Source organism: Orcinus orca, chromosome 13, assembly GCF_937001465.1.
Source record: "Orcinus orca chromosome 13, mOrcOrc1.1, whole genome shotgun sequence".
Taxonomy (NCBI): Eukaryota; Metazoa; Chordata; class Mammalia; order Artiodactyla; family Delphinidae; genus Orcinus; species Orcinus orca.
In genome coordinates, this window is record NC_064571.1 from 68,571,848 (window position 1) to 68,592,879 (window position 21,032).

At 41.9% G+C, this 21,032-nt stretch overlaps 1 protein-coding gene across 1 annotated transcript in view; it reads left to right on the forward strand.

Annotated features, from left to right (window-relative positions):
- The window catches only part of LOC117200783 (ALK tyrosine kinase receptor-like), a 690,386-nt gene that overhangs the window by 408,211 nt on the left and 261,143 nt on the right, over positions 1-21,032 (forward strand). The gene's annotated exons all lie outside the window — the stretch shown is intronic.

Sequence of the window (21,032 nt, forward strand, 5' to 3'; positions counted from 1 at the left end):
ATCCCTGTAAGTGTCTTTTCTCAGGGAGGTGTTCAAAGTGGCTTTTAACAAAGCACCTTTTATCCCAGGTCCTTGGGGATATTTACCTGTCACGGATATCTAGAAAACCGGCTGTGAGGGCCAGGTTAGATTCTGGGCCGTGGTTTTTGCAGTCCTTGTTGTCAGTTTGGAGAAATTCAATAAGTGGAAACGCTGCAGGAGTTTGAAAGGTCTGAGTTTAATCCCCGACACATGTCTGAACTTCAGCATGGCCCTTCTCTGCTTTTCTTCTCTGTTGTAACTACTCAGCTCTGCCATTGTAATACAAAAGCAGCCAGAGTCGATATATAAATGAAGGAGCATGGCTGTGTTCCAATAAAACTTTATTTATGAACATTGAAATTTGAATCTCAAATAATTTTCACATGTCACAGAATATTATACTTTTGATTTTTCCCCAGCAATTTAAAAGTGGAAAAATTATTCTCAGTTCTTGGTTCATACAAAAGCAGGCAGCAGGCCAGATTTGGCCCACAAGCAGTAGTTTGCCAACCTCTGTGTTTGACCTTGGGTATACAATGACAGATGCGATCCTAGCCTCGTGGTGCTTATTGTTGATGGGAGAGATGGATATTGAACAAATAATTTGAATCGTTTTTATGTAATTACTAATGTCATAGGAAGGAAAATAAAGAGTTAATTAGGAATTATAACACTGAAATACCATTTAAATTGGGGAATCAGAAAATGAAATGAGAACAGAGACCTAAAGATGAGTGATGTCTAGCCAGGAAAGAGTGGCTAAAAAAGGAAGTCTTGGGCTTCCCTGGTGGCGCAGTGGTTGAGAGTCCGCCTGCCGATGCAGGGGACACGGGTTCGTGCCCCGGTCCAGGAAGATCCCACATGCCGCGGAGTGGCTGGGCCTGTGAGCCATGGCCGCTGAGCCTGCGCGTCTGGAGCCTGTGCTCTGTTGCAGTGGGAGGCCCGCGTACCACAAAAAAAAAAAAAAAAAAGGAAGTCTTCTAGGCAGAGAGGAATTATAAGGTCAAACTGATAAACTGACTGGTGAGTTTTAATCCTTCACAGTCTTATCAGGTAAGTAAATGCTCCAGGAAGTTTTCAGAGAGAATGTGGTAGCCCAGTGTGCTGGGGGCAGTGTGAGGGAATGACCTTGTCTCCAAATGTGACACAGGAGAGGGAGTTCCCTGTGCCTTCCTTACTGTCTTCCTATATTTTCCCAGAGGTTCTGGCCTCTTCATCCTGCTCTTTTTTCCTCGCCTGGGAGGCAGGTGAGAGGTAGTGACATTGTGAAGCAGAACAGGAACTCTGCAACTGAGAGTCAGGTGTGCTGCGTTCTGGATTCAGTACTGCCATCCCTTGTCATGTGGTCCTGGGCACATTGCTTACCCTTCCCTAAACTGAAAAATGAAGGACTTTTATACATCAAGAGTCTCCAGGCAGGTGACCTAAGAATGACCGAGTGGAGGGACTCCAGGGCCCTTCAGAGCAGGAGTTCATTCAAAAATAGAGTTCCATGAAAGGCCATTGGACTTGGTGACCGCTGGGTCCTCCCCAGGCCTGGCTCTCTGTGATTCTGTGAAAAGAGTCTTTTCTACAAGCCTGTCCATGTTGGATCCCGAGCTAGGAGGGAACCCAGGCCTGGCTACGCCCTGGGTCAGTGGAATGTGGTAGTACCTGTCCAAGCCCTGTGCAACAAGAATCAGGGAAAAATCAAGCCACTTCCTTCAGGAAAATGATAACTTCTATCCTGTTGGCAAACTATGAGGAAAAACAAAAATACAGGATTCATATCAAGGTTGTTCAGATTTCTATTACTTCAGTGGCAGCACAGGTAATTCGTGACATAAACTAGGTGGCAGGCATTTAACTTCCCAGTAAATCAGCATCCTACCATAAGAGGCTCACACCCCAGAGAATTCTGAGCCAGGCCAAGTTCCTGTCCCCTCACACCTTGAGGTGTCGTAGGAGGCAGCCTCAGGGCTTCTGGCCAGCTCTGTCTAGCTTCCTTCTGTGCCACCGTGAAGCTGTTTGCCTCAGAGCTTCTATCTCCCCCTCCGGTCTGATGATCCAGTAAGCTTTGCGTCTGAGTCTGCTAAGGGGCATCCAGACCACACATGGCATGACAAGGTTCTGGACCCGTTTTATTGAAATCTGCCCAAACTGTGTTCCGAGTCACCTGAACCCAGCACTGCTCCCCTGGACGTGTTCTTCAGGCCTATTTGTACGAGGTTCCTGCCTGCCTTTTTTTTTTTTCTCTTCTGGGAATGTCTTCCCACGGCTCTCTTGACTCTACAGAACCCTCAGAGAAGCTGAGTGAGCACCATAATTCTGTCCTGTTCTCTTTGTGCAGTCATCACACAAACCCACAGGTACTCTTGACACTCCCACTGGGAAGAACGGAGTCTTTAGAATCCAGGCCTTGGGTTGTACCTACTTCCCCTGGGAATATCCCCCTAAGTCACTACCCTGATTTCACATCGCAGTTAATAAAGTCTTTTCATTCATATCCTTGCAATGGACACTCCAGATATCCTCACAGGAAGGTGGAGGAGTTATGATTATCCACTGGGACACATGGGGAAGCTGAGGCCCCAGGATCAAGTCATTAAATCAGGATGGAGCTATAACTGGTACCCAAGATCTTGATTAAGTATGAAATTAATATTTGTAAAGTACTCAGAACCAGTCTGCAGGGCTTGTTTCAACACCAAGCTCCCACTCCCTGGTCCCCTCTGATATTTCTGTACTGTTCACAGAGACCACTTGCCAAGCTCTGAATTGGCTAGTTTGAAACTACTTTTAGAAGGGGCATCAGACAGAAGAAATTTCTCTGCATATAGGCAGAGCTGTGTGCAAATGCCATTTTGGTTATTTTTAACTATTTCACAGTGAATTTGAGCTCCAGAACTGAGTGATTTCTGAGGAGTTGTAAATAGGTTACAAACCCTATTCTGAAACCATTAACCAAGTATAGTCGATGACCCAAACAGCCCTCTCCGTTTCCACGTAGATGGATATCCCCTGGGCTTGCCTGTTAAGGAATTTGCCATTAAGCTTCAGTAGAGACACTTAGCCCTCTCTTAATTCTCCAAGCTAAGCTGCCTATTTCCAAATATATGACCTGAGTTCCTTCCTAACCCCCCACCAACCCACCACCATGCCTCTGTGCTCTAATTTCTATTTTATAGCTTATTCACTAGCCCAGCTGTTGAAGTGCCCAGCCCCTCCCTTTGAGTCATCTCATCCTACCATCTAGCTCCCAAAAAGTTCAGCCCTACCTGAATCCTCTGAGCTCCCAGGCCCACCACACTGTGCGACCAACATGGCGCACAAGCAGTGCCTTGCACCCAGGCAGCAACATGGTCTCGGTGGGACATCTCGCCTTGTCTCCCAGCACCGTTCAGAGTCTGCTTCCCTCATCCCTGTCTTCTGGTTTGCTTCTCCTCTGATGCCAGGAGCTATGTCTTCAGCCTCAACATTTCGTTTTCCACATAAACAATGATTTAATTTCTTCTTTTACAGCCTTCATTTCCAAAATTTCTATGGATTTTCTTTCTTGGAACCCCCTCTTGTTATTCCATATCTTATATTCTTTTCCATGAATGCTATTGCCTCCTTTATCTCTTTGAGTTTCTTAAAGATACTCACTCAGAAGCTCACTTCTAGGTTATTCTAGTATCTTTATTCACCTCAGGTAAGTTCTTCTGTTTGTCATCTGCCTTTCAAGGTGTTATTCTCCCACACAGGCTGGAGGATTTCTGGTTTGTGAGCTCATCTTCTACTAGAGGTTTTACCTCTGAATATTCTAGGTGCTACCCCAGAGAAACCATCTTGCAGGGCCTCAGCTCCAGGCTTGAAGGGAAGTGGCTGCTGATCAGGCCTGTGCTGGTCACTGGTTTGACCCCTTCCTGGATGGGTGGTGTGGTTCCCAGCCCATCCTCACTGGTGCAAGGCAGCTCTGGGTCCTGGTCTCATATGACTGGAGCTTTCCTAACCTAGACACAGGTGAGCAGCTCAACACTGCCTGCACCCCAACCTTGGTATGATGGCAGGAGTGGAAGATGACATAGCTTAGTTCTGCAACACCAATGAGCATCATGACCCAGCTCCCACCCTCCTAAGGATGGTCTTGGCTTCACTGTAGGCAAAAAGCATTGGCCCTGTTGCCCATTAAAGGTTCCCTTTTTTCTTTCTCTCTTTTGAGGTTTAAAGAATCACTATTTGTCTAGTGAGAAGTCTCTTTCTTGCTTTTCAGTATGAGATATATATTAGTTAACTCTTATTATTCAAATATTGTTCTATCCTTTCCTGTGTTTGGTGTGCAAAAGTGAGGTATAGCTTATGCTCATTCTCCCATCTTGAACAGAAAGTACAAGTTCAGATACTACCCTTCTGATCCAGGCAGATCCCTGAGAGCCTGCATTTTCTTGCAGGCCCTGCCAACAAAGCCCTGGTCACATTCTTATACCCCAAGAGCAGGCTGATTCAACAGCTTAACCTAAAAGCCCCCTTGGTACCTCATGATTCGAGCCCCCAGCTTTCTTAATGGCAACTTGTCATCCCCTGCTAAGGGATTTTTCAGCTTAAAAACGTGTTATCAAGTAAAAAAGCCACCATCCTATTCCTGGCGGTCAGTCCCTCGTTGACTTTCAAACATTAAAAAGTACTTAAGAGCTCACACTTGTATTTTATCACATTTGGGATTCTCCCTTATTCTAAGGATGTTCTTGTTACACCATAGGCTTTTCAATTACATAGCACTCCTCTAGGACAGAGTCTAATATTTTTTTGCAGAGTCAGATATTTAAGTGAATTTTATTGTCAGATTTTCTTTGTAGTCATTTTAAAACCAGACACTGTTTCTTAAGTTACCTTTGCGGGTAACTTATCTGCTGATGACACAGCTATATCTTTTTACAGTGTTCCACACCATACAGCTTAAGTGCCTGGACATTGTTATTTTAAAGTAGAGATTTATTTTTCTTTTTTTTGGTTTGTGGTTTTCTATGTGTCCTTTTACTTGTAGTTTTAGCTGTTCATATATTTTATAATAAGGAACAGAAGTATGGTTTAAGGTGTCTTATAATTTAAAACATAATACTTATTTGAATAATATGAATGATATGTTTATAAGTTTTTCTATTATAAAAGCAATTCATGCCCATTGTAGAATATTCATTAAGTATACAAATGTATAAAATAAGAAAATAAAAATTATTCATACTCCTATCAACCAGAGCCTTTTAATCACTATTAATATTTGGGAGCATTTCCTTCCAGTCTTTTTTCAATGTATGTGAGTGTACATATATATTATATATTCCATAATTGGAATCAGTACATGTATATATATATATATATATATATATATATACTATGCATATATATATATAATTTTTATAGTCCACTATTTTCACTTAGTATCATGTAATTTTAAATCGAGAGCCAACTGCCCTTTGCTTTCTATATCTGTTGCAGCTCCCTTCCTTCTTTATAAAGTTATGAAGCCATGCACTTTCACGGTGTCCCTAATAAAAGGTATTAGGATGAGAGCAGTTTGCTTTAGGGTCATGCACTGCCTTAGTGTCACCCCTATTTTTCTATACTGAGTCCTATTACACTAGTCCATGTGCAAAGAAAACAAAAAAACACAGTGCGTGTTTTTTAAAAGTACTCTCTGGTCCTCAGTTTTTTCCTCCCTTAAAGTGAGGAGATAGAGTAGGTGGTCAAATTTTGGCCCAGCGTCCTTTGGCGGAAACTGGCATTGGCATCAGCACAATCCTCGTGTGAGCAGTGCTTAGCCCCTCTCCTCTCAATCCTCCTCGGCCCTGCATCCCCTACCTGCCCTGCTGTCCTCTTCCTACGCCAGAGGCATTCTGCATCTCCTCATCTGGTGAAAAGAAAAGAGAGCTCTCTAGGAGCTTTCAAGGTTTTAATTAAACATGACATCAGCTGAGTAGCAGTACGTATTAAAACTTTTATTAAAAACACTGCTAAGGTTCCACGTTAATCAGGAAGCCACATCTTCCCTTAATGGACAGAATTACTGATTAGATCATTAGAACCAGTGAGACCTCTCAGCTGTCAGACTTGTTTTCCCTAATGCAAAAATCTGTATGAGTCACTCTCATGTTAGGTATTAATAAATTTATTATTTGATTGGTTATGTAATTTTAAGAAAAGGGCATCTGGCTTTGTTGAGGAATTTCTGACGACTCCATGGCAAATGGAAGGACTCAGCACCAAATTAGCAGCATCAATTCATATTCCTATATGATTTATCATCTTTCACATGCTCTGAAGCACAACAGATATGATGGCTCTGGGAATGAGCACTAAATCTCCTCTCCCTCAACACCGTGTTGACAGTAGCTACTTAAGTAGAGTCTGATTTGTGAGGCTGGCCAGGCTCACTGTCCACTACCTCTGTCACCGCCAGTCAGGGGGTTGGATTTCCAAAAGACGGTCTCTTTTCTTCCAAGTTCCTTCAGCTAACTTTTATTAATAGTCTCATATTTCCCAGGTACTTTTCTGTGACCTTAAAGAATTTCATTGATTTTATCTCACTCCCAATGTTGGAGTGAGTGGTATCTTCATGTCCATTTTGAAGTCTGGAGGTGCTAAGAGATACAGGTACTGACTGGCCCATAGTTACACAAACTAAAAACCCAATGGCCCAGACTGGAATGCTCCCTCTGGGGAGGAATTCAGTACCAGAAAGTCCCCTTTGACCCTCACCACAAAGAGTAATGATGAAAGACCTCATGGACCACTTGATGAGGTCTGACCTCATTCAAGGTGTAGAAGTCAGTATGCACTCTAGAAATACTCCTGGGAAACTCCACACCTGCTCTCAATGCTCCTTATTAGGAGTCAGACCTGCCCCAGTATGCCCGGGAAATTCTCAGGTGGCTGGAGTCCTTGCCACCACGTCAACACTCTTCTGGAGTCTATTTTCTCAAGGACTGTTTTGTCTACAGCCAGCCCCTTACTGTTAGAGCTCCCCACTGGGTTTCATGAGCAACTCATAAATCCTTAACATGGCTCAAGGCTCTCAAAATCTGGCCCTGATCACCCCTCCAGGCTCTGCTTTCCCCTCCCCATCTCCCAGTCATCCTGAATTTCTGTCATTTCTTTAGGGGTCCATACTCTTCTCTTGACTTTTTCTCCCTTTGCCTAGAACACTTTCAGGTAGGGGAAGATGGCTTGGGAAAGAGAAGATGAGTTGTTTAGGACATGTCGAGTGAAGCTGACAGCAAAATATTCTGAATACCTATAGGCTACTAAAAATATAGGACATGGAGAATGCAAGAGACTGAGACTCAAGCCATAGATCTAAGAGTCATTTTCAGAGAGAGGGTGATTCCCATCAGTGGGAATAAAAGGAGAAGTGAGAAGTGCATAGGTCCCAGAACAGAGCTTCTAGTGGGGTTTGGGGAAAGAAAAATCTAGCAAAAGGGTGAGGTAGAAACAGGTTCAACTGGGGAGATCAGAGATAAGAAGAAAATAATAGTGTGTCTTTGGAAGTAAGAGAGGAGAGCTAACACTTGTTGAGTGTCTAGTCAGTGCCAACTCCGTATTGGGTAATTTATACACATGTAGCTGAAACTCAAACCTAAAGTTTAGGTTCACCCCAAAGATGATTCCAGTGACAAGTATTACAGAGATCAGTAGGATGAAGGTTGAGAACAATCATTAAATCAAGCTTAAGGAAATCATTGATAATTAACAACAGATGAGACACTGTTGAAATGAGGTGTAGTTTTTATTAGTATTTATCATCTTTGGGGTATAATAAAAGAAGCACTGGACTAGAAATGCAGAGGATCTATTCTTAACTCTTCAATTAACTAAGTCACCAATGCATTTGACTTTGTTTTTCCACAACTGTGAAATGGGATATATTACTAAAGGATTTGGTCCTCCAACTCTTTCTGGAATCCATAATCCTAACCAAGTGAATTTTTCAGGAAATGTACATATCTGACGTACTGCTATGTGAGGCAGAAACATTGCCTACTTTTTTCACTATTGTGTCCACAGAACCTAAAACAGTACCTGGAACATAATAGACAGTAAATATTTCTCAGTTACATATATCTTTTATTAATCTAAAGAAAAAAATAGGCATTATCACATGCAGAACTTGGATAGTTAGGACAGTATATTAAAATTCAAACTTCAAGAATAACAGGTAAAAATTATCGTTCTGAAATAAAGTGAATATTCACATATATTTTCTTTCTAGTTAGAAAATATTGGGAATTAGAGTTGAAATTGAGAGATGGGCCAAGAAGTTTGAGAATCACTGGTCTAAATTGCTCTGCCTTTGAGCTATTAAAATCAGAAAGATGTAAGTCAATCCAAGTCTTTACTATATAGCCGAAATATCATTATTCAGACGGTGTTCATGAAATTGCGGAAAACAAACCCAAACTGCAACAAGGACAATTCAGTGCTGCATTTTGGGCTGACCATGTGGATTATACTATAACCTGGGAAGACACGGACCTTTCAAATATACTTACTGCGTTCATCTTCTCTTTTGAGAACCAACTTTTTTTTTTTTTTTCTGGTTATAAATTAGCCCCTGTTTATGACAGAACATTTTGGAAATGCAGAACTGTAGAAAGAAGAAAATAGAAACGACCGATAACCCTAGCTAGTAGTGATGCCCTGTTTTATATTTGGAATGTTCCCTCCTGTCTTTTTTCTAGGATACTAATTTTTCATGTAGCCCCTCAAGCTGAGGTTAACTTCGCCATTGGTAGACGGACATTTGGAGGCCCAGCAGTTAACTTATGCGCTCTCCACGCCCACCTCCACCTTCTGGAGAGCGAGGACGGGGCTCAGTTGTCTGGGTTCCCAGGGTCTGAGTGGACACTGTCCTTTACCCACAACTCCTCAAACACAGTCCTAGCCCCGTTTCCTCATTGTCCAGCCAGCTCGCATCTCCTGAAGCGCAAGATGCCTCGTCTCCGGCCACAGTTCATTCCTGTCATTGTCCGGGGCTCTCCTGTGCTCTCCCTTCAGTTCAGAATTCTCTCAGCTTCAGAGAACCTCTCCCTTGGGCTTCGCTCTCAAAGCCACCACTTTATCTCATCAGACTTCTTTCATTCGCGTACTTGGTTCTAAAACTCATAAAATTTTCCTTTACTTGAAAATGTTCTGTTTTTTCTCTTTGTTTTCCTCTCGCCACCCCCCACCACATTTTCTTATTGAGGGAGGCTGTTTTAAATCCATTATCACACAGAGTAATCTCAGTTATACACACAGCAAGTAGGCAAATCCGGGCTAGGCAGCCACTGTCTAGTGCCCACCCTGGTTTCCAATGTGGATCATTCTGAAACCAAGTTCTACTTTAGCAAAATTGAAATTGCTTTCACATATCTGAACAGCAAGAAAAAAGTGGAAAAGCATCTTAATATTTCCTAATATTGAGATATTACCCTTCATGTAATCTAAATGTTTGAGTATTCATCTACTTGGCATCACTCAGACATCTGAGTGAAAGATTGATTGTTCAGTTTTCATCCAGATGTTTTAATAGTGTAAAAAGATAGATTTGGATGCATGACTTCCTTTCCATTTAGAATTATTTCTTGTAAACACCCAATTTTTCCATTTCTTCCTTTTGCATTTTTATATGGGACTTTATTTCTCCAACTTCCTTTGTCCCCCCTCCCAGTTTTTGTTTAGAAAAAATGGAGATCTCCATTTCACTGTGTTCTTCTGAGAGAAGTAAAAAATGAAAGAGAAAATCCCACTGCCCTTCAGATACCCTACACCTATGTGTACCTGAAGTGGTGTGCTATTGAATATTTAACAATTAGATCTCCAAAAAAGAGGGGAGACCTTATATGTAGGGTTTGCCTATTTCCATGGTGTAAATCTGCCCATCATGGCTAGTTTGAAGTTACTGACATGATTTTACTGAATGTGGTGTTGGGAAGAGATGTACAGGTCACACCATTATATAGTATTTCCACCATGCAGATACAATATGTGCAGAAATGTATAACCTCAAAAACATAGACGCTAGTAAATAATTAGGAAGTGATGAATTTGATGTATTGATTGCCTTTGTTTTTAATTTAATTTTTGTAATTCAGGATTTCTCACCCTTGGTACTGTTGACATTTGGGGCTGGGTAATTTTTTGTTAGGGGTCTGGCCTGTGATTATAGGATGTTCAGCAGCATCCCTTAGCCTCCACCCACAAGAGACCAGTAGCACTCCTAAGTGTGACAACCAAAAACCTCTCCAGACATTGCCAGTGTCTCCTGGGGTGCAAAATCACCCCCTGGTGACAAGCACTGATTTTTTTTTTGCGGTACGCGGGCCTCTCACTGTTGTGGCCTCTCCCGTTGCGGAGCACAGGCTCCGGACGCACAGGCTCAGCAGCCATGGCTCACGGGCCCAGCCGCTCCGCGGCACGTGGGATCTTCCCGGACCGGGGCACAAACCCATGTCCCCTGCATCAGCAGGCGGACTCTCAACCACTGCGCCACCAGGGAAGTCCCAAGCACTGATTTTAATTGTAAGTTTGTATACTTTAATTTTAATAATAGCTGTACTTAACAACCTTCTCTCAAAATTCCTGAAAATTTAACAATCAGCTCTTGCTCGCTCACCACTGTATCTCCCATAGAGAAGCTTGTCCAGAGAATATACTGCTTTGCCATGGTCACATAGTGTATCAGAGAAAATAAAAAGAGGAGCATACACCTTCTGACCTTTTTGGTTTCTGCAGTTAACCACTGGGTTTGTCCCCTCCCAATAAGCATTGCAACATCTTTCTTTCATTTCTATGAATTAAAGAGTGTCTTGGCCGACTGCCTAACTTTCTTCCAAAGTGGACTTTACTTTGTGCAAAGCCCTAGAGTTCCTTCTAAGTGAATGTGATTTTCTGCTCAGCCAGACTTAAGAATCTCTCCCAGATCCTTATGTGCTTTACAAGGAAGCCAGCTTTGGAGTGGGAGGTGAGAAGCAGGCAGAGAATGAAGGGAGAAGGGGCTGCTAAGTCAGTGATAGGCAGTGATCTAGGTGAAGAAGGGCCAACTATCCCAGTCTTGGGAGAGACTATGTCCTGGAATAAGAAATTCTAGTCTGTCCCCATCTCTCCACTCCAGGGGAAGGGGAGCTGGAATGTGAAAATGTGAACTGAGAGTTCTGCCAAGCCATGGGGTTGGGGGGCCCTACCTGTCTCATCCATAGGCAATAAGGTTAGTCTTTGTAGCTATTTGAGGTCATTTCCAACCATCTCCCTTTCTGGGCCTTTCCAACCTGATGCCCTCACCTTTTGCTCTAACCAAATGCCCAATGGCCCTTCACAGACCAAAGTTACCTTTGGCTTCACGCAAAGCTTCTACTGCACATGCCAACCAGGCACAGGGGGAGCATAACCTGTGGGTTAATTTGTCCCAACTTGTGAGAACCAAATTTTAACGCACTGTCCTTTCTGTGTCAAAGAAATGTTCCAATATTGGTAGAGTTTGCTTAGCGGGATATATTAGTTTCCAAGGGCTGCCGCAGCAAATTACCACACACCAGGTGGCTTAAGACAACAGGAATTTATTCTCTTATAAGTCTGTTGGTTTTAAAGTCTGAAGTCAAGGTGTCGATAGGGCCAAGTTCCTTCCGAAGTCTCTAGGGGAGGATCCTTCCTTGTCTTTTCCCGGCTTCTGGCGGCTCCTGGTATTCCTTGGCCTACGTTAGTACTCTAATCTCTGCCTCCGTCTTCACACGTCTTTCTTCCCTGTGCCTCTGTGTCTCAAATTTCCCTCTCCTGTCTCTTATAAAGATGCCAGACATTGGATTCAGGCTCCTTCTGAACTAAAATCATCTGCAAAGACCCTCTTTCCAAATAAGGTCACCTTCACAGGTGCTGGACTCGAGGACTAGGACCCATCTGTTTGAGGGACACTATTCAACCCACTGCAGGGGAACTGGGAATGAGGGTCATTTCTTCTGCTTCACTGAACACTGAACCTAGCCAGGAAGTGAGGAGAAGGAAGTCGCCAGCGCCGGCGATCCCTCTCTCCAGGTGTCGGAAAGATGAAACACTGGCAAAAAGAGATCTTAAGCCAGAAAGGCTAAAGATGGACCCGTGAGAAAGGCAGCAGAAACACTAAAACCCAGAAAGAATTCAGGCCCTGAAAATGCTAGTGACGGCCCCAAAGGTTTGTTTTAGCTCTATTAACAGTGATAAAGAGAGGGCACAGGCCCACAGCTGGGGGAAGACAAAGTAATATACGTAACTAAGGTTCTGGGCATTGATTAGTTTTGAAAAAAGCCTTCTTTTTTTCTCCCTTCTCCTACCAGCCCCCCTGCTTCCTCTCCTCCCATTTCTCTCTCTGTCTTTGCTGCTTTCCTTCCTTGCCTCCCTTTTCTATCTGACCTTCGGTAAGGAAAATCCAAAGCACAGTCTCCAAGGGGTTGCTTTAGCGCTCTGCGTTTATTTCTGTCTCTTTAAATTCTGGCGGAGTCTAGCCTCTGCCTGTGCTCCTCCAGTGTTTTATACTCTCCTGTCTTTCTAGCCATCAACATTAATGTTTCAGGGCTTTGTGGTGTAATGAAAGAGGCAGCCATTCCCACTCACCTGAGTCCAGCCCTCCTGTGTGCTTCTCTGTCTTGTTTTCTATGCTTCCCTTTGTTTACTGTCCTAGCTGTGGCTGGCTGGATGCTTTGGTAGGCCTGATATTGCTGGAGGTCCCAAATTTAAGAGGAGCTTTAACTCTTTGAACTTCTTTCTAGTGACTAAAAGGAATGAGAGGAGCATTTCGTGTCAGAATGAGGCACTCCAAAGGACCTGAGAAGTGAAACTGGTTTAGGTGGCATCATGAGTGTTTTGTTTTAATATGGGGGCTACTGAACATGAACATGAGTTTGGATGTAAAACATTCAACCTTTAGGGGCTTCCCTGGTGGCGCAGTGGTTGAGAGTCCGCCTGCCGATGCAGGGGACACGGGTTCATGCCCCGGTCCGGGAAGATCCCACATGCCGCGGAGTGGCTGGGCCCGTGAGCCATGGCCGCTGAGCCTGCGCGTCCAGAGCCTGTGCTCCGCAACGGGAGAGGCCACAACAGTGAGAGGCCCGCGTACCGCAAAAAAAAAAAAAAAAAAAAAAAATCAACCTTTAAAAGTAACCAACTGAAAACAAACTCTGGAACCATGCATGCACATGATTTGGGTATTTCACTGTAGACTGATTAATGCAATACAAATTAGTGACCAGTTTTCAAGGAATTAAAACATAATAAAATTACCAATAGCATTATGTTTAGAAGAATTAAATTGTTTCATGGTTGAGGATGCATGTGTCCTTAGCGTGCCCCTAGTCATAGTTATGCACACGGTCATCACTGCCCTGTAGACCTGGGCACAGGTTGGCTAACAAGAAGTCCTTCTGATGACAAGCCAGACAAGCCAGCTTTGGCTGGATGGCATTTGGGGGAGACTCTTCCCCAATGTGCTCAACAACGTCCTATTCCCGGGCACGTAGAGAATTTGACTTGATGACCCCAAAGTCCTTCCACACTGGCAATTAGACAAGCCTGCTACAGGGTACTTCACTGTTTACTTTCCATTCTGCCAAAGAGCTTCCACCTCATACAGAGATAACCACTCTTTGGTCACCGATTCTGTCTTTATAGAAGCACTTTATGCCAGTTCTGTGAATATTGATTGGATCCTCTAGGTCATTAGCTGAATGTTTACTCATCCATAAAATGGGGATAGTGCAACTTCCCATGCTAGCACCATGGATGAGAAGGCCCCGACTGTACAATAATGGCGGAGTGACCCAATGCTTTAGGTTATTTCATAGTCATGGCCTGAAAACAGCAGACTGAGTTTTTGAGGTTTCTCTGGCCCTTATGATACTGAACGCTGTGTGGTATAACAAAGCCCACAAAGTTCAGGACCCTAGAGACCTGTATTAGAGCTCCAACTCTACTGCTTATAAGCTGTGTGACCTTGAGCACGTTGCTTGGTCTCTGCCCCTCAGTTTGCGCTGTGTGCAGACATGGGCCCACCACATTTTTCCTGGGCCCTTCCTTATGCAGGGCTGTTATGAAGACCTTTACCCATCTGAAAAAGAATGAGCTTGGACCAGGTCAGAGCTTCTCCACCTTCACCTGTCACACAGCTCTGGGGCATCCCTGACAGTTGGTCTTGCCTGTGAACTTCACCTGTCATTCATGTCTTGGGAGACCCCCTCTTACTACCCTAAGAGAGCAGATCAGAATGAAGTGAGAGAGAATAGCACTCTTATAATGAAAATGTCAAATCTGCTCTAATTTTTGAATAGGCATTAATCCCTCGCAAGCTTTGGTAGTTTATTATTGGTAGCAAATTATTTATGATACATCTCACCTGTCACCGCTCCATGGTTGAAAACTGCAGAGATAATAAGATTTCTTCCACCTCTCGAAATCTCAAACCTCAGCCATGTGTTCAGGCTGTATAAATATAATTGTTGACTACGATGATACCAAATGTATACAGAGAACAGAACCAACAGAGCACCTCCCAGAAGAGAACAAGGGGCTCGTCCACAAGTACCCAAGTGTGTTCACATAGGTGAGAGAATAGCATGGGGGTCAGCTATGACCTGCAGGCCAAATCTGGCCCTTGAGTTAAGAATGGCTTTTACATTTCAAATGGTTAAAAAATATATCAAAAGAAGAAAACTATTCTGTAACACATGAAAATTATGTGAAATTAAAATCTCTGTGTCCATAAATAAAGTTTTTTGGAACAAAACCAAGCACATTTGTTTACATATTATCTATTACCACTTTCTCTGCACCAGCCAAGTTGAGTTAGTTGTAATAGAAACTGCCTGGCCCACAAGGCCAAAAATATTTACTATCTGATCCTTTACAGAAAATGTTCGCCAACTCCTGGAATAGCGTGTGACTCATCTTACCTCAATCCCCAAATCTAGAGAGAAAATGAGAGTTTAATTTCTACTTCATCTCTTTCTCTACAAATAATTAGGGTAACTGTATAATTTATCATCCAAACTGAGACCTTTGTGAGAGTGCCTTAGTCTATTCAGGCTGCTGTAACAAAATACCACAGACTGGGTAGCTTATAAACAACAGAAATTTATTTCTCACAGTTCTAGAGGCTGGAAGTCTGAGATCAGGATACCAGTATGGTCAAGTGAGGGCTCCACCCTCATGATTTAAGCACCTCCCAAAGGGCCACCTCCTAATACCATTACAAGGGGGATTAGAATTTCAACACACATTCAGACCACAGCAGAGAGTGAAAGGGACAATGGTGTAAACTGAGACAGAACTGGGAAAGCTGGGACACATGGTCACCCTACTTAAAATCCTTGGTGTGAACAAACTAGAGTAAGTTTGTCCTGGTGGGGGTGTGGGGTGGAGAGGTAGGGGGACAGAAGGCCTTGTTGACCCAAACTCTAAGGGGTTCGTTCTCTGGCTTCTTGAACTAGAAGCAGCATCTCTGCACAAGATTAGAGAGGAGGACTGGATCTGGGAGGGTTGACCTCCCCTCACTCTGCCCGCCCACTTCTTTCCTGTCCCACACCCTCATTGTTTAGGTAATATTTCAATATTCCTGTACATTCTTGCTTTTGGAGGGATAAGCTACTTAAATTTATTTTTTAGTACATAAGAGAATATTGAACACAACATAAACACAGTCTCTCACCTTTATTCGTTTTTTTTTTTTTTGAAATTTACTAAAAGATGTCACCCAACCTCTAGTTATTTGTTTGGGAGATCTGGAATGAAAGAAGCTAAAGAAGGAAATGTGAAGCTGCTGACAGGCATTTTCAGGAAAACCAAAAGCAAAATGCTAAGTATTTGCCCCAGGCCAGAGAACTGACAGTAGCATGTGGTTGAACTGAAAAGGGAAGTGGTTTTCAGGTGCTGAGACCTTTGGTTCCTCCAACTAGTTCATCTCAGGGAAAAAAAGAAACCTGACTGACTCTGATAGAGGCAGAAGGAGAAGTGATCTCTCAAAAAAGTCAGGGCCATATCACCTTGGGCTTTATATTTCATCGTGAAATCGATGCTTTGAGTTGTGCTTAAAAATAAGCTCACAGCCTAAGCCAGTTATGAAAGACAGATATAACACATCAAGTAACAGCCAGGGATCATGTGTCTGCTGTACAGGAGACCAGGGACTTTGTGTCTGTGCCTGGGTCTGAAACTTGGGAATATACTGTCCCTCTTCCACATGCAGGGGAATTAGATTACTCTCCCTCCAATTGCCCTGGGGTGTCTCCTAACTCATCAGTGGAGAAAGGCCCACTGTGGGAGCGGAGCTAACTCTCAGGCTAAGGGGAGGGGGGAGCAGGAGGATGCAGGTGCAAAGCTGTGCTTTAGGCCCCGCCCTCACAGGCAGGTAAGGCCATGCCCACCTCAGCCTTATGGATCCCCCATCCCAATGTTCCTTCATCCTGGGTTTTGTCCTGTTGAATCTGGGACTCTTAGCTAAAAAGTCCTGGAAAATAATCACCCCTAACTCTGGGATCCATCTCAAGGATTTTACTTCCCTGGCTTGGGTTTTTGTTTGTTTGTTGTAACCTAGTAGAAAGAAAAGGAATATGTGTATAATGGAAAATTTGGGGTCTTGCCCCTGGATGCTAAATGTACTATATATTTTTTGGTATGTGGCAGTGGGTTGGGGTGGGGGAATCCTGATTCACTTCTAATCACAGTGCATAAGTTGTTACCTGTGTTACTTTCTTCAAAGAGGCCAGGTTAAATGAACACTAAAAGTGTTCCTATGTCCCAGTTAGATAGCAAAACCACTAGCTAAAAGGATCTTAGCGATGACTGATGCATTGCCACGGGCTCAGGGCTTGAGTCTTCAACAGAAGCCCAAAATATACCAAAATAAATTCTGGATTTCAGCTAAATTTAGTTAAATTTAAAAGAGCAAAGCATTTTTTGAAACTTAAAAGAAAAGATGTGTGGACAGTTACTTTGTCCTCAAATGTAGATAAGAATTAAAATAAATTGAACAAATATGTTGAGATAATTATATAAGAAATACAAAACAGCAATCAAAAAAATTATAAACAGGGCTTCCCTGGTGGCACAGTGGTTAAGAATCCACCTCCCAATGCTGGGGACATGGGTTCGAGCCCTGGTCCGGGAAGATCCCACATGCCGCAGAGCAACTAAGCCTGTGTGCCACAACTACCGAGCCTGTGCTCTAGAGCCTGTGAGCCACAAATACTGAGCCCACGAGCCACAACTACTGAAGCCTGCGCGCCTAGAGCCCATACTCCGCAACAAGAGAAGCCACCGCGATGAGAAGCCTGCATATGCAACAGAGTAGCCCCCGCTTGCCACAACTGGAAAAAGCCTGCGCACAGCAACGAAGACCCAACGCAGCCAAAAATAAATAAATAAAATTAATTAATTAAAAAAAATTATAAACAAAATGGAAACACAAACTTATTTTTCAAAAATACATAGGAAGGGGCTTCCCTGGTGGCGCAGTGGTTGAGAGTCCGCCTGCCAATGGCAGGGGACATGGGTTTGTGCCCCGGTCCTGGAGGATCCCACGTACCGCAGAGCGGCTGGGCCCATGAGCCATGGCCGCTGAGCCTGTGCGTCCGGAGCCTGTGCTCCGCAACAGGAGAGGCCGTGGCAGTGAGAGGCCCGCGTACCGCAAAAAAAAAAAAAAAAACATAGGAAGATAGTGGATGTATTAAATATGTGTAAAAAGCCTCATATAAGTAAAAATGAAAAGCATTAATACCCTAAAAAGAAACATGGGCAACATATGAAGCAACAATTCAAAGAAAAATATGTGGAAAAGATTAATAAAGAGATGAAAAATGATTGAGATTCTAGTAATCAAAAATGCAACTTAAATTTTGTAACAATGTATGATGATGGATGTTAAACAATGAAAAAATATAAATTAAAAAATAAATTGTTTTCAACTACAAAATTAGCAACTTTTTTAAATGATAAAAACATAATACTGCCAGTGAAGTCAGTATGAAATAGGCATGCTTCCTATGCTGCTAGCAGGAATGTAGACTGATGCAATATTTTTGGAAAGTAGTTGTACAATATTTACCAAAAACATTAAAAATGTTTATATCCTTATAGAGGACAAACTAGTGGTTACCAGCTGGGAGAGGGAAGTGGGGAAGGGGCAAGATACAGGCAGGAGATTAAGCGACTCAAACCACTACGTATAAAATAAATAAGCTACAAGGATTTATTGTACAGCACAGGGAATATAGCCAATATTTTATAATAACTTTAAATGGAGTATAATCTATAAAAATTTTGAATCACTATGTTGTACACCTCAAACTAACATAATAGTATAAAGCAACTTTACATCAATATAAAAAGTTTGTATTTTTTAAACTCCTAATTCTCTTAGGAATTTATCCTAAAATAATAATTTAAAACTTGAACAAAAATATATTCTAGGAAGATCTTTACACAGTTATACTTATAACATCAGAAAACAAAATAAAACCCTGAAAACATGCTAAATGCCCACAAATAGGAAAGCATTAAATACATAGAGAATATTTAAAGTAACAGAGGGCTTCCCTGGTGGCACAGTGGTTAAAAATCTGCCTGCCAATGCAGGGGACACGGGTTTGAGCCCTGGTTCCAGAAGATCCCACATGCCATGGAGCAACTAAGCCCATGCACCACAACTACTGAGCCTGTGCTATACAATATATCTTTGTAGCTTATTTATTTTATACATAGTAGTTTGTACCTCTTAATCTCTTACCCCTATCTTACCCCTTGCCCACTCCCTACCCCCACTGGTATCTACTAGTTTGTTCTCTATACCTGTGAATGTTTCTTTTTTGTCATATTCACTAGTTTGTTTTATGTTTTAGATTCCACATATAAGTGATAACATACAGTATTTGTCTTTCTCTGCCTGACTTATTTCACTAAGCATAATATCCTCCAGGTCCATCCATGTTGTTGCAAATGGCAAAATTTCATTCTTTTTTATGGCTGAGTAGTATTCCACTATCTATCTAGCTCTCTCTCTATCTATCTGTCTACTTACCTACCTACCTATATCTACCACATCTTCTTTATCCATTCATCTATTTATGGACACTTAGGTTGCTTTCATATCTCAGGTATTATAAATAATGGTACTATGAACATGTGGGTGCATGTATCTTTTCAAATTGGTGTTTTTATTTTCTTCAGATTATACTCAGGAGTGGAATTGCTGGATGGATCATATGGTAGTTCTATTTTTAGTTTTATGAGGAGCTTCCATAATGTACCCACAGTGACTGCACAAATTTACATTCCCACCAACAGTGTACAATGGTTCCCTTTTTTCCACGTCCTTTCCAACATTTGTTATTTGTCATCTTTTTGATGATAGCCATTATGATAGGTGTGAGGTGATATCTCACTGTGGTTGTGATTTGCATTTCTCTGATGATTAGCAATGTTGAGTATATTTTCATATGCCTATTGGCCATCTGTATGTCTTTGGGAAAGTGTCTATTCAGGTTTTCTGCCCATTTTTTAATTGGGTTGTTTGGTTTCTTTTGATATTGAGTTGTATGACCTGTTTTGACATTGAGTTGATGAGCTATGTTTTGGCTATTAACTCCTTATCATTCATATTATTTGTAAATATTTTCTCCCACTCAGTAGGTTGTCTTTTTGTTTTGTTGATGGTTTCCTTTGCTAAACAAAAGTGTTTGTATAATTAGGTCCCATTTGTTTATTTTTGCTTTTGTTTCCTTTGCCTTAGAAGACAGATCCAAAAATAAAATATTGTTACAATTTATGTCAAAGAGTGTCTGCCTATGTTCTCTTCTGAGAGTTTTATGGTTTCCAGTTTTACATTTAGGTCTTTAATCCATTTTGAGCTTATTTTTGTATATGGTATGAGAAAATGTTGTAATTTCATTCTTTTACACGTAGCTGTCCAACTTTCCCAGCACCACTTATTGAAGAGACTGTCTTTCTCCATTGTATATTCTTGCCTCCTTTGTTGTAGATTAATTGCCCATTAAGTGTGGGTTTGATTCTGGGCTCTCTATTCTGTTCCATTGATCTGTGTGTCGGTTTTTGTGCCAGTACCATACTGTTTTGATGACTGTAGCTTTGTAGTACAGTCTGAAGTCAGGGAGCATGATACCTCCAGCTCTGTTCTTCTTTCTCAAGGTTGTTTTGGGTATTTGGGGTCTTTAGTGTTTCCATACAAATTTTGAAATTATTTGTTCTAGTTCTGTGAAAAATGCCATTGGTATTTTGATAGGGATTGCATTGAATCTGTATATTGCTTTGGGTAGTAAGGTCGTTTTAACAATATTAATTCTTCCTAACCTTATACCTAAAGGAACTAGAAAAATAAGAACAAACAAAACCCACAGTTAGTAAAAGGAAAGAAATCACAAAGATCAGAGCAGATATAAGTGAAATAGGGACTCAAAAAAAAAATTGAAAAGATCAATGAAACTGAAAGCTGCTTCTTTAAAAAGCTAAACAGAATTGATAAACCTTTAGCCAGACTCATCAAGAAAAAAAGAGAGAGGGCCCAAATTAATAAAATCAGAAATGAAAATGAAGAAGTTAAAACCAACACCACAGAAATCCAAAGGATCATAAGAGATTACTAAGAACAACTATATGCCAATATAATGGAAAATCTAGAAGAAATGGATAAATTCATGGAAATGTTCAATCTTCCAAGACTAAACCAGGAAGAAATAGAAAATGTGAACAGACCAATTACCAGTAATGAAATTGAATCAGTAATTTAAAAAAAACTCCCAACAAACAAAAATCCAGGACCAGATAGTTTCACAGGTGAATTCTTCCAAACACTTAGAGAAGACTTAACACCTATCTTTCTCAAACTATTCCAAAAAATTACAGAGGAAGGAACTCTTCCAAACTCATTCTCTGTGACCAGAATCACCTTGATACCAAAACCAGACAAAGATATCCAAGAAAAGAAAATTACAGGCCAATATCACTGATGAACATAGTTGCAAAAATCCTCAACAAAATAGCAA